Raw genomic sequence first — 12,840 nt, 5'->3', positions numbered from 1 at the left:
CTAAAATCAATCTTCATTTGAAAGTCTTGATTTTGTATTTTATCAGATTATTTTAGCAAATAAGGTGTATTGATAATCTGAAACCTTTAAATGTGTCAAAAACACAAAAAACAAGATATTTGTAAGAGGGGGAAAATCATAGCTGTACATGTATGATAACTCAGGTCATCCAGACATTTAATTTTCTACACAGATCAGATGTTGATTGATTTGGCCTATAAGCCACAGCATGGCTGTGCCTTTATTTTTGCTCAAACCCGTCCTTTGATAAAAGCCCATCACGCTTTCCGTTCCCAGACAGCAGCTTATTTATGCCCAGTTATGCTTTCCTCATATCCGCTGGAAAGCAGTTAAACCGACTGTTAAACACAGCTGCCCAGTTTTACTATTGCCTGTAGATCTATGGCAGGATAATAAGATATTCTCCTGAAATAATCAAATAATATATTAAAAACAACAGAACACCAAACCCTAAATGACAGTGTATTGAAATTTGTTCTGCAATCCACTTAAAGTATTTATATTTTGTATGGTGACAGTCTCTGGTGGCAGCTGCACAGTTTAGATCACCATTTATGGTGATCAGGTTATGGTAGGCTGTTTTGACATTTATTAATTAATTTATTATCATATATCTCAAATAAACTTCCTTGTCAAAATAAACATTCTTTAAATCTAAAATAAACATTCTAGATGTCTAAAAAGGAATTCTAATTTCAGATCTCCACAATCAAATTAATACTAGCCATAATCTCCGTTTCAGAAATCCAAAACGAATGTAACTTTCTAGGATATCTAGAATAAAAAATTTTGACATCAAAAATATATTTCTGCTATTAAAAAATTGTTTAGCTACTCAATCAAAAAAAAAAAAAAAACTATTGGTTGAGTAGTTAAAGTGGAATTTCAGATATCTGAAATTTTCATTTTAGATTGGAAGAATGCTGTTTTGGATGTCGGTGATGTTCACTTTGATTAGGAAGAAATTAATTTAAGATATCTGAAATTCACATTCAATCAAGCTAATAGGTGTCAAAACGGCCACTTAGAATTTGTAAAGATTTATATGTGTCTAAAACATAATTTTTACTAGTGCTTTTCTTTTATATATCCTGAAATTCAGTCTCTGTTGGCCAAAATGTAATTGAGGAAATCCATGATTACATTTCTGACTAGGAATGTAATTTTGACCAGGAATTTTGACCATAGTGATTTACAACTGGAACAGGGAGGAGTGCGCTCTGAATAAATGTCAAACGGCCTGCCATACTACGGCCTGTTCTTCCTGTTTTTGCGTCTGCTCTGTTCCAACTTCCCCTCCCCCACCCTCGCTGTCGGTTACCGTGGGGGATGGTAGCTCTCTTCAGCGCTCGTTTAGCTCATTTTGACCTTCGTGAAAGTCTTAATTTTACAGATATCGTGATCCAGAGAGAGAATAAAATGTTCTCTTTGTGTTCCGTCGGTGCTGAAGCGGTCGAGGATGAAGGTCTGCTGGGAGACACAAACAGAACCAGGATATATTCTTTTTTTTTAGACCTCAACGGACACATTTGGACCATGAGTCGTTTAAAACTGGAGAGATTTTTTAGGCCAACCATAGGATAAAGACCTACTTCTTTACAGCTTTCTGAGCGGCTTTATTTGCCCCAGAGGCCTGTAAGGACATGGAGCAAGGGTGAGTATCTTTTTAAACCGTTAAAGTACAAATTTTATCAGTACTGAAAACGTCACATTAGAGCGTGACTCCTTTAGAATCAGCCTCGGTCCTCTTTACACTGGATGCGAAATATGAGCAAAGAAAGATCGTGGGAGAATTTGGAAAGGATCGAAGAAAACTTTAATAGATATATCATGAAAAAGGGAATTTAGGGCACAAAAGCTTACAAATAAATGTGCAGTATTTAAAAATAAAATAAATGTAATCTGATTATGTAGTAGGCCTGAGACACTGGAGAAATTAAACCGCGAATACCACACGTTACCAGTTAGTGGCGGTATTGCGCACTGAAATGTTTAAGCGCTTAAACTCAAGAAGAAGAAGAAGAAGAAGGAGGAGGACCAAAAGCTGTTTGCCGACTACTCGCGACAGACTGCGGGGCGCTTGCTGTCTCTCAGTCGCGACGGACACAACTCATCTGCAGCGTGTTTGGCCAATCTTTAGGAATAAGGTCGGTTGCAATGATTATTTACAGTCAGATAAATTAAGATAAGATTAATGTTGTTATCAGTTTATTCATTTGATGCCATCAGGTTGAAAAACAAGTTCAAACCTTGTCGGTTCCCGAGCCGGTATCGCGGCAGTGATTTAAAAACGTGATTCAATAATCAACAATAAACCGTGTTATATTCACTGACAACCAAAACAGCAAAACAACCAAATTACACCGATTTCTCTTTACCCGACGGGAAACTCCTCGGTACAACACGACTCGGCACCTCGGTTACTAGCAAGGGACGTTAGCATGCTAACTGGCTAACCCGTTTAGCATATTGAGTTAAAGTCTGTTGTTGCTTGTTTCTAAAGTATTTAACATATATTTACATACATTAGTGTTAGCGACCGTGGTTTGAGAACACGATTCGGTAGTAAATTACCCCTTTTCTTCAGCGTCCCCCTTTCTGAGATTGCTATATTTCACCTCTTTAAATATATTAAAATATATACAGCATAACCCCTGCAATAATTACAGACTAATCGTTGATTGGCTGTTTCTCGATTCACGGTAGCGTGAGGTGGGGTGTCAGCTTCACGCAGCTGAAGTACGGACTTGGGGAGATACTGTTGAATGTGAGAGGTCATATCTTATGTTCTATTATAATTTAAGTTATTAAGCCTTTTTAACATACATATTGTAATGATGCCCACACTGCAGCCGTGTACCGCCAACAGGGTTTATTACAAATGATATGAGCTGCTCTTTCCTGAGGCAGGAAAGAATAACAGAATTATGTGTGCTCGACTTCTGAATCTTCCTGGTCCTAGTCCTCCCGTTGCTGATCTCCCCGCCCACATGGCATCACAGACCTATCAAATGTGGTGCGGGAGCCAGCAGAGTCAGACAGGGAAAACCCACAACACTCACACACGACGCGACCCGACCCCGGATAAGCGGAAGAAGACGGACGGATGGACTCACACACAACAATGAGAGTCGCAATGCAACAAACACATAACGATAAGGAACCCCAGCAGAACCAAAACACAGCATCGTTACAATATATACATATACACTACATCATATTTTATTGAAAACCATTTTAAAGCATTATTTTTAATATCTAAAAAAGCCTAAAAACCTCTAAAAAGTTAATCAAGATGCGGCAGTGGTGCATTCTGGGGGCGCTGAGGCTGACGTCCACTGAGCTATATAATACACTGGAGTGCTGAGTAGCAATATGTGGGAGCATATTGGTACTCCCTATTTCCCCCCAGTAACTAGGGAATATGTGCGCTACAGCATCGAATAACGAGGATTTTCTCACGTTCAGACTTTTAAAATGTCAAATGCCATATACTTTTATGTTATGTTCTAAAACTATCAAGTACTAAGAAAGTCATGTGCTGAAACATTTTGCATTTTTTATATATATATATATATATATATATATATATATATATATATATATATAATATTATCTGTGTATATGATATTTAAAAATAAGTATTTTTTAAATATAAAATAATGGTTGGTACACTTCCATGCAGCACAGGAATGAGGCATCTTCTCTGATCCACGTTCACTACAACAGAACTTAACTTCTTTCTGCCACACACAATATGGCGGTGACATTGACGTAAGAAACCGCGCCCAACGAGGCATCTATGATGTCTATGGTCTGTACCGGTAGCACGAACCGTTCCATCAGCTCATTTGCATAACTTCCGGGTCGCCAAAAAACAATGTAATTACGTTACTGAAAATACTAATTTCTATCCTTAAATCATTAAGGAATGCTAAACTATGTCGTATAGAAAATATTGAAGACTTTTTCTGGAAGAAATTGATGCGTTTTACATTCTCTCCATTGTATTGCCTGACGTCATCATCGGATATGCTCAGAAGTCCGAGAATACATTAGTGCGTGACATTTATCTGTATTGTCTGAATGCACTCTGTTTATTATTTGTTCAAACAGCACTGGAAAAAAATATTTTCATCCTTAATTATAAGGTGAATTTTGTTATACAAAAAATCTAGCGCCCTCTTGATGTACAAATCATGACCAAAAGAAGACCTCATCATTATAGTAGCCACATTTTTATTTTATTTTTATTTTTATTTTGTTTACAAAAACCTAACAGGGAATAGAACAAAGAACACATAACAAAGCCAAGGCATACATTATTAAAATACATTTATTAAGTACAAAATACGCAAATACATATGCAAATCAAATAAATTATTTAAAAAAAACTAAATATTCAAAATCAGGTTTCTATACTCCTGTGTTTATAGCAGGGTTTTTATGTACTTTAATAATAGGTGTATATATTTTTATTTCCTTATCACAACTGGGAAACATTTTTGCTATTAAAAAAACAATGTATGTTAATGTATTTCTGTTGTTTAATTTTTAGAATATGCAATATTTACGCAAATACAAAGATATATAAAAAGAAACCTCCGCCCTAAAAAAGACAAAATAATAAAAAAGTAAGAAAATCGAAATAGTGGCTACCGGAAGTTATTTTGTTCACGCGTGCGCAGATGAGCTGATGGAACGGATCGTGCTACGGGTACAGATTAGGTAGTGACGAGCACACGAGAACGCCCAAGTACGCATTTTGAGAAATGTGTCTGTCAGTCTTAAACTAGTTGTCACTGAAGGCTGTTGTTGGTTTTTATTTTTTCATTTTTATTTTTAGACAGAATCAGCTTGGAGGTCACAAAGCTCATCCGTACGGCCAATGTGCATCACTGCTTTACACTATAGCTACATTGACCCAATAGCGTGCACACATTCATACGCCTATAAGCAGATAGATAGTGTTGTGGTTAAGTGCCTTGCTCAAAATAAAAAGCTCAACAAAGACCTTTTTAAAGCTGAAACTGTTTCTGACACAAACTTAATAACTGACTTCTATTTGTTTTGTCTTCTAGGGACAAACATGCAGGTTGTTGCCTTTGTAGCTGGTTTGGTGCTGATGCTGACCCCATCATGCTGTGCAGAGAACGTAAGTAACTAACTACGACACATTTAACCACAACTCTAACTAACATGGTGTCAGTTTAATTATCACCTGGTAACAAGTTGTCTTTGTGTAATTACCAACATTATAAACTCTCTCTGCATGCTTTGATAAATTAAACGATGGAATTTAAAGAGCCGATGGAGTCTTGTCTCGTGACACAGATGGCGTGTACCATAGCCACAGTACAAATTTACCAAAGTTAATGGGCTTATCTTCTGGCAGTGAAGTCCTAAATAATACACAATATTAATCAGAAGTTTGACACGATCAAGTCTAGAGCAGAACAATGCTCCCCTTACCTTTGAGCAGACGTACAAATTCAGGTTTATTTTTGAGACATTCATTGTGGCTCCTGTTGTGTTTTCATCTTGTTTTTATTCAATTGTTTTACCACATACCTCTGGTTTTGGTCCTTTTAAATCCACTTCTAATGTGCTTTTATCTAGTTGTCGCACATTGGTGGGGAAAAAGGCCATAATTAAACAAAATTAACTGCTGTTCAACATAGGCTATAATAAATAATGTTAGGAATATAAATCCAGATAATTTATTCCATATGAAAACAGCAGCTGGACAAACTGAATCACCTGAAATGAACGTCTTGATTCTGTTTATCTGTCTGTGGCTCGTTGACATGCAGCCTGCTGTGTGTTTTCCTTCAGGCAAACTTCACCTGCTACAGCCTAACATCCCCAGAGGCTGAAAACATTCAAAAGGTGTACGACGACAATCAAAAGTCAGGAGTGTTCTGGTCCCAAAGCGCTTCAGGCTTGGATCCCTGTGACTTCTCCTCCATCTACTCCACCCCCCAATGCTCCGTGTGCAACGACTCAGGGACCATCATTGTTGTTTTATACAACCTGACGATCAACATGAAGCTAACGGTGGAGGGTCCAGAGCGCCCCATCAGCTACAACAAGATCGGTAAGAAGCTCCACACACATTTGTAGATTTAAAAACATTTGTGGACCTGAAACGTTCCAGATAAACTAACCAGGGTTCCTCCATCTCAGGAACAGTCCCAGATACCTGCTTTACTCCTGGTGTCATGGCCAACACTGCCAACATGAGGCTCATAACGTTGTTTTTCTGGTAAAAACAACTATCTCAGTCTCCCTTCCCACAACTTTTCACATTATTTTAAAGTCAGCCTGCAGCCAACCAGCTGCTCAGGTTGACCACTGAAGAAAATATTCAGCAATATGATCAGAAAGTAGGATTAGCACGATGCTAACATTTCAAACTCGATACCGATTCTAAAAACATTCTCAATACTTGATACCATTTTTGATACAGTGGCAAATAATTTGACTGCAAAGGTTAATTTCTGGTTGGGAGCAAAAAAAGTAATTTAGAAAATGACAGACAGCCTTCCTGTGCAGGAACAGCCTCAGCTTTTTTGTCCAGATAAAACAGCACAAGCGTTGCAGTTAAATGCAGACCCCTTTAAATGGGACAACAGCGCCATCTACTGTCTGGTCTAGACCTGCAGGCAGTAGAGATTGAAGAGCATCAGCTTTACTGTATCTAGGTAATTAAGCCATGAATGTCTGTGGATGAATAATAAAGATAAGCTCCTGAAAGAGTATAAAACTTTATGTATCTGTAGTTTATCTTTAGTATTAATGGCTGAATTGTTTTGCCATATTTTTAATTAGTCTATTTTAGGTTTATTTTATTGATGGTGATTTTCATGGATAGATAAAAGTAATGTGCTGAAAAGATAAAAATAAAAATTGACCATTTATATTGGCCTGAGTTCTGAATCGATTAATTACGATTTGATCTGATCTTAAATTGTGAAAATGGGTAAATATTTTTTTTCTCTTCACCGTATGTAACAAAGCGCTGACGTAAATTGTCGACATTAAGCTTGAGCTGTAAACAGCTTCCTCGAGTCTCAAAGGTACAAACTTAAAACAAGTAAAATATATTTTGCGGAGGTAAAATGCAGCATTCAATCACTGTTAATAGCATAAAAACATTTAAGTGGAACCATAACAATATTCAGAGTAAAATTGAACTGTCAAGTCTAAGTATTGTGACTTTGTTGACATGATCTGGGTTCAGGCAGCGACAAAGAAAAACTTCTGCGATGCATTTCTGGTCCCTGGGACACAGATGAATCAGGCTCCATTCCCCTGTACCACGTCTTGTTTCAGACATTAATGCTTTAAAGAAATCTACAAGAAATGGTAAACAAATATAACTACATTTTCTTTGATATTTTTAGGGCTAAAATAACCCACTGGGATAAATATCTGGATCACACATCAGTGCACCTCATACAGCGCGTCTGCATAGAGAACTCAGAAGTGTTTATTAACTATTAATAGGGCTGGGCAAGTTAACGCGTTAATTTCGCGTTAATTCATTAGACTATTAACGGCGATATTTATTTTATCGCGCATTAACGCATGTTGCTCACATCATGCTTTCAGTCAGTGTCAGTCAGCACGCGCGCTGACTGCAGCGCGCTGTCACGGCAGCACTCTCCCGCTCCCCCTCCCCTCTCGTACATGGCTCAGCGGCGCCAGCCAATCAGCACGCAGGCTCAGCCTGGCCCGCCCACTCAGCTCTCACACAAACTTCAGCGCCATCTGACAAACTTAAAGAAACAGCTGAGAGAGACCGCAGCAGCGAAAAAACATGAACAGAGGAAGTAGCACCGTTCGGCTTTATTTTAATACCGTAAATGAAATCAAGCTGTATGTTTTGTAAAAAGCCGGTTCATTTCAGTGGAAACACAACAAATTTATCTAAGCACGTGAAAAAACATGAAAACGTCGAGCCCCAGAAACGGAGAGAGGAGACAAAACTTCTCTCACTGCCCCGACAGACCCACAGACTGATGTCTCTGACTGAGGCGTTTCAGTCCTCCAGGGAACATCCAGGTAGATCAATGGATGGATGGATGGATGGATGGATGGATGGATGGATGTTACTGGAGCCCACACATAACATGTAATTAAGACCTTGAAAGAACCCAGTACATATATTAAAAAGTGTTATTTAAGATAAGATAACATTAGTTAATCCTTTTTTATCCCACGACGGGGAAATGTATAGGATTAAAGCAACAGGCAGGTGCACACAACACAGATAAAATTACATAAGGATTGAAATATATAAGAGGTGGATTAGCGAAAAAAACACTGAACATAACATTATTATTATTATTATTATTATTATTATTATTATTATTATTATTATTATTATTATTTAATTGTAATAATAAAATAAAAACCACAAAACCCAAAAGATCAACAGTTTCATGATACATCAAGCTTAGGGACTGGCTGATATACAGCAGGTCAAAAAAGGCCATATTTTGGCTGCAGTGCTTGTTCTCTTATGAAGAAAAGATCAACTAGTGCACTAAATTCAATAGATGGGTTGAAAATATCCTGTATAAAATAAGTGCTACAAATGTTACAACACTTTTGTTCATATGGCAGCAGAACATTAAAATAAAAGTGCTTTTTACACTACTTTTGAATTCATTCTTGGAGTTTGTAAATACAATGCGATTAATCGCGATTAATCGCGATTAATCAGGGCGATTAATCGCGATTAAATATTTTAATCGTTGCCCAGCCCTAACTATTAAATATATAATATTCATTCTAATCCAATAGGGAAAACGTGATATTATACTAAGCTATATGGCACAATAATTTATTTTAGATTACTGAGTTTAGATCAAACTGATTTGGCCCTATAACATGAATGAGACAAAAGTTTTAAGGGAATTATTGTATGTTTTATTTCACAGTAAGGGTCCTGCTAAAGAGCTGAGAGACATCTTTCAGAGTTCCAATTTTATTTCCATTAAATTTATTTAGCATCAGCAGCTTCTCTTCTGTCAGTCTGCTCCAGGGCAGCTGTGCTACTAACGTAGCTCACCACCGTCAGGGTGTGAATGGGCTGCCGTTGTCAGACTTAATAAATCGCTGTACAACTACAAGCCATTTACCACATTTATTGCTGTAGTCCTCAGATAGAAATGTATAAAGAGTTGCTTTTCAAAACCGGAGGTAGAACAAGAAGGCTGGTCAGAAACCAGCAGAAGTCGTGCCCTGCAAAGGACTACGACTACGTCTGATAACGCCAGCGCAGCAACAGCGGAACAACCACATTGGCTGAAAAACGGCACTTAAGATCTCACAAAGGCAGATCTAGACAAACAGATCTACACAAACAGCTGACAGGCAGCAGGAGTAAAAAAGACGCACACCTCCACCTGCCCGATTAAAGACGTTGGCCCCACCCACCAATCAGCTCACAGAGCTCACAGAGCTGATTGGTGGGTGGTCAGCTGATAACTGATCACAGAGCGGGCCGTGGAACACGAGTCTCACCAGAACTGCAAAATAACTTTAGTTTATTATTGTTTTGTTTCCAGTTCAGCTTGGATTTAGTTTTCTGCGCTGCATAGATTTGCTGCGCGCTGAATCCAGATGCAGAGCGTGAACTTCACCAGCATCTTTAAGTCCTTCACTGCGTTGCTTCAAGGGCTGAAGGCCTCCTGCAGCAGGACAGGAAGTGGGGCAGAAGCTCTGGATCAAAGGCCCTTAGTTGCTCCAAGGACTGCTGCTGGTCCACATAGTTAACATGACATGTTTTGTACAGACCTGCTGTAGGGGGGGGAGGGAAGAATCATCCCTCTGCTTTTTAAAGAGCAGTTCTGATCAGACGGGTCAGAACATGTCGACCCAGAGTCATTCCTCTTTGAACTAATCCTCATGTTTCTCTTGCAGATTGTCCTCAAGCCGAAACCCCTGGTGAGTAAAGATGGAGTTACACATTTCCTCACCTAAAATGTTTAACTAGAAGGAAACAGCACAACTTTAACTAGAATCGTTCAACTTCTGAAGAAGTTGAAGAAGGCGCCCGCCTGGTGGTGCGCGTAACCGTCAAAGGCAAAGCTTCCGAGTTCCTTGGTCGTAGGCTTTTATCACTTGGGGATTTTAAATCAAATCTTCTGAGTGTGAAAAGGATTTGTCTTCGTCAAAACCAGCCGACAGGAGAAGGTCTGCATCCAAGCAGCATGGAAAATTGGTGTTATTAAAACATGATTAAATACTTCAATGTAGCATGAAAAAATGAAATATGTGAATAAAAATGATAAAGGCATTACAAACTACTAAAGGAAGTACAAACTCTGTGAAGCAGAAGTTGGTGAGACCTTCCTAGAGCTACTTCCGGTTAGCAACATGCTAAGCGTTAGCCGCTAACATGGTTGTGTCCAGTATCACCGGGTGATTGTACTCTGTTAGTTTGGTCCAAATCCTGTACTGGGAAGTGCCTCAAATAGGGGTGCCAATACTTAATGTCACCAAAGCTCACCAAAGGCCATGTGTCAGATCGGCCTCCTTTAGCAACTCAGCCTCACCACATCTGGGCCCAGAACTCAACATTTGACAAAAATGGTGTGTAGCGCCATTTCCCACAGGTGAGTGGTGCTGTATTGGCCGGGGGGTAGTTCTTGCTGTTGCAATTTTTTCATCATTCATTCATTTATATCAGTTGTTCAAATTATTTATTTGTTACTTGTAAAAAAAGTAAATAAATATTGGGTACCCACGAGCGGGTTGCGAACCTGCGACCTTTGGTGCACCAGCCCAACACCTAAACCACTGTACCAAAAAAAAAGTGTCATGTTGAGCTCTGCATTTTTGAGAGGTCAACTGTGTCTAGGAAGTGGTTTTGAGAAGTTGTTTTTGGTTAATTTTGTCACCACGGTAACTTTAAATGGCATCAAGTACAAATGGCACACTTCGCGGCGTCGAGACGCACGTTTTGATATATAGTTTGTGGAGCCTACAGTTCGGGCTGTATTAACGGTGACGGAAGAATAAAAAGCAATAAAAATAAAGAAACCCTTATTAGGTGCATAACATAAGGCCTCTGCCATGCATTTTCAATGCCTAAATACTTAACTTTAGTTAAAGAGGAGATAATTTCTATTTTTATATTTAGCAGCATTAAACACTAATATTATTTCAAAGATTATTTATTGTTTACCGCGTGTTACTGTGGTGAAATCACTCCGGCTAATAGTACTTATAGGCTTCATTCACAGATATGTGTATTTAGATATTGAGAGATAATGGTGTGCAGCAGGCGGTAACATTAAGGTGATTGTAACGGTTAGTAGCAGTGGGGGGGGGGGGGGTTAGGCTGCAGCAGCTTTGTTTGCTGCTGGGATGTTACAGTAAACTTGATCTAATATATTATTGTCTCTGGTCGGTAACATAATGAAGAATTTAATGAATTAATGGAACCTGGGGAGCGCAGCCTTTAAATGAACATGGTTAAAGTCCGCAGCAACGATCCCAGCCTCATCTGGGCTATTGCTCAGTTGGCCGCTAACAAAGCAGTAAAGCTGCTCCAGAGCTAGCTTAGCAGTAGCTTTAGGCTGGATGTGACCTGCAGTGACTATCACAGAGCTGAGCTCTCTGGACAGTTTAAATGGTCTGCACTTACCTGCCAGGTTTTCCAGGTCAGGTGAGCAGAAGGTTCTGACGGTCTTTGTCAAAGTACACCAGGTGTTGTGGATGTAGATCTCCAGTCCTCCTCCTCTGCTTTTCTCAGCAGCCGCCGTCTGATCTGCCCTGAACAGCGTACGCTCCTCCAGCCTCATCGCTTCATCAGGAACGCTGCCAATCTAAACATGACTCTGTGAAAATTATCAGGCAGATCTCCATCTGTGCAGCCATTCTTAACCGGATCTTTTTAAGTTTGTTGTTGAGGGATCTTATGGTGGCCAGAATGAGGCTCGTATATAAAGAGTGTGAGGCCTTATCTGTAGATTTTAGCTCCTCTGCTGTATTCAAGAGTTTCACATGAAGCTTTTTATCAGATTCATTAAAATAATCAGGCTGCATTTTGGACAAAATCAAATTACTGTTTTGATAACAATTTTTTTTCTGCTGTTACAGACGACAAACCAGGAGAACAAAGTAAGTTTCCTTTTCCTGGTTATAAACCAGAAAACATGTTTTTATTTCTCTATTAAAGAGAAAAATTAAATCTTGCTGCTGGAGAATAAAACTGTTTCCTCTGTCACCCAGGAAGAAGGATTGGTATTTGGGTTTCTGTGGCCTTCATCGTTGCAGTCATCATCATCATCATCATCAAGTGGATGCGTGAACGTCGTGAATCACGGATGGTGAGTGTTTCAGTCGGTCTCAGTGAATTCTGCTTAGCATTAAAAACTCGTCAAAGGTTCTATTTAACGAGGAATGAGGTGAAAATCAGCCGAACTAATCGCTGCTTCTCTTGGTGTTTCAGGCTCTAATCGTGTTATTTTATGGTTTAAACCATAAAAGCTCAAACATTTGAAAAAACATCAGGTTTGATGAAAACTGAATGAAGTTATTTCAGTGTTTTTGAGTGACTTTCAGTACTTTATGGTTATTGTCGACTGAAAAAGTTTAGCTTTAGCACACTTTCCTGTTTGTTTTTATACAAACAGGAAAGTAAATAAGTTTTAATGCGTAGAAAAGGTTTATACATGCGGCCCCAGATCTGCAAAATACCATAAACTCTGTTTTATTGTTGAAGAAGAGGAAGAAGTTTTTAGTTAGCTCAGTAGTAAAGTCCAATAAATAATTCAACTGTTGTTGTTTCCATTAAGAATG

General features: G+C 38.8%; 1 long non-coding RNA gene across 1 annotated transcript; it reads left to right on the top strand.

The window, feature by feature from the left end:
- The first annotated feature begins 1,325 nt into the window (after positions 1-1,325).
- LOC118560623 lies at positions 1,326-7,591 on the top strand. The gene is made up of 3 exons (XR_004929479.1): positions 1,326-1,675; positions 5,103-5,176; positions 5,857-7,591. It is a non-coding gene; the product is annotated as an uncharacterized LOC118560623 (long non-coding RNA).
- The last annotated feature ends 5,249 nt before the right edge of the window (positions 7,592-12,840 follow it).

Source organism: Fundulus heteroclitus, unplaced genomic scaffold, assembly GCF_011125445.2.
Source record: "Fundulus heteroclitus isolate FHET01 unplaced genomic scaffold, MU-UCD_Fhet_4.1 scaffold_46, whole genome shotgun sequence".
In the NCBI taxonomy this organism is placed as follows: Eukaryota; Metazoa; Chordata; class Actinopteri; order Cyprinodontiformes; family Fundulidae; genus Fundulus; species Fundulus heteroclitus.
The sequence above is the reverse complement of the archived record's forward strand: the minus strand, read 5'-3'. Positions and strand labels throughout refer to the sequence as shown.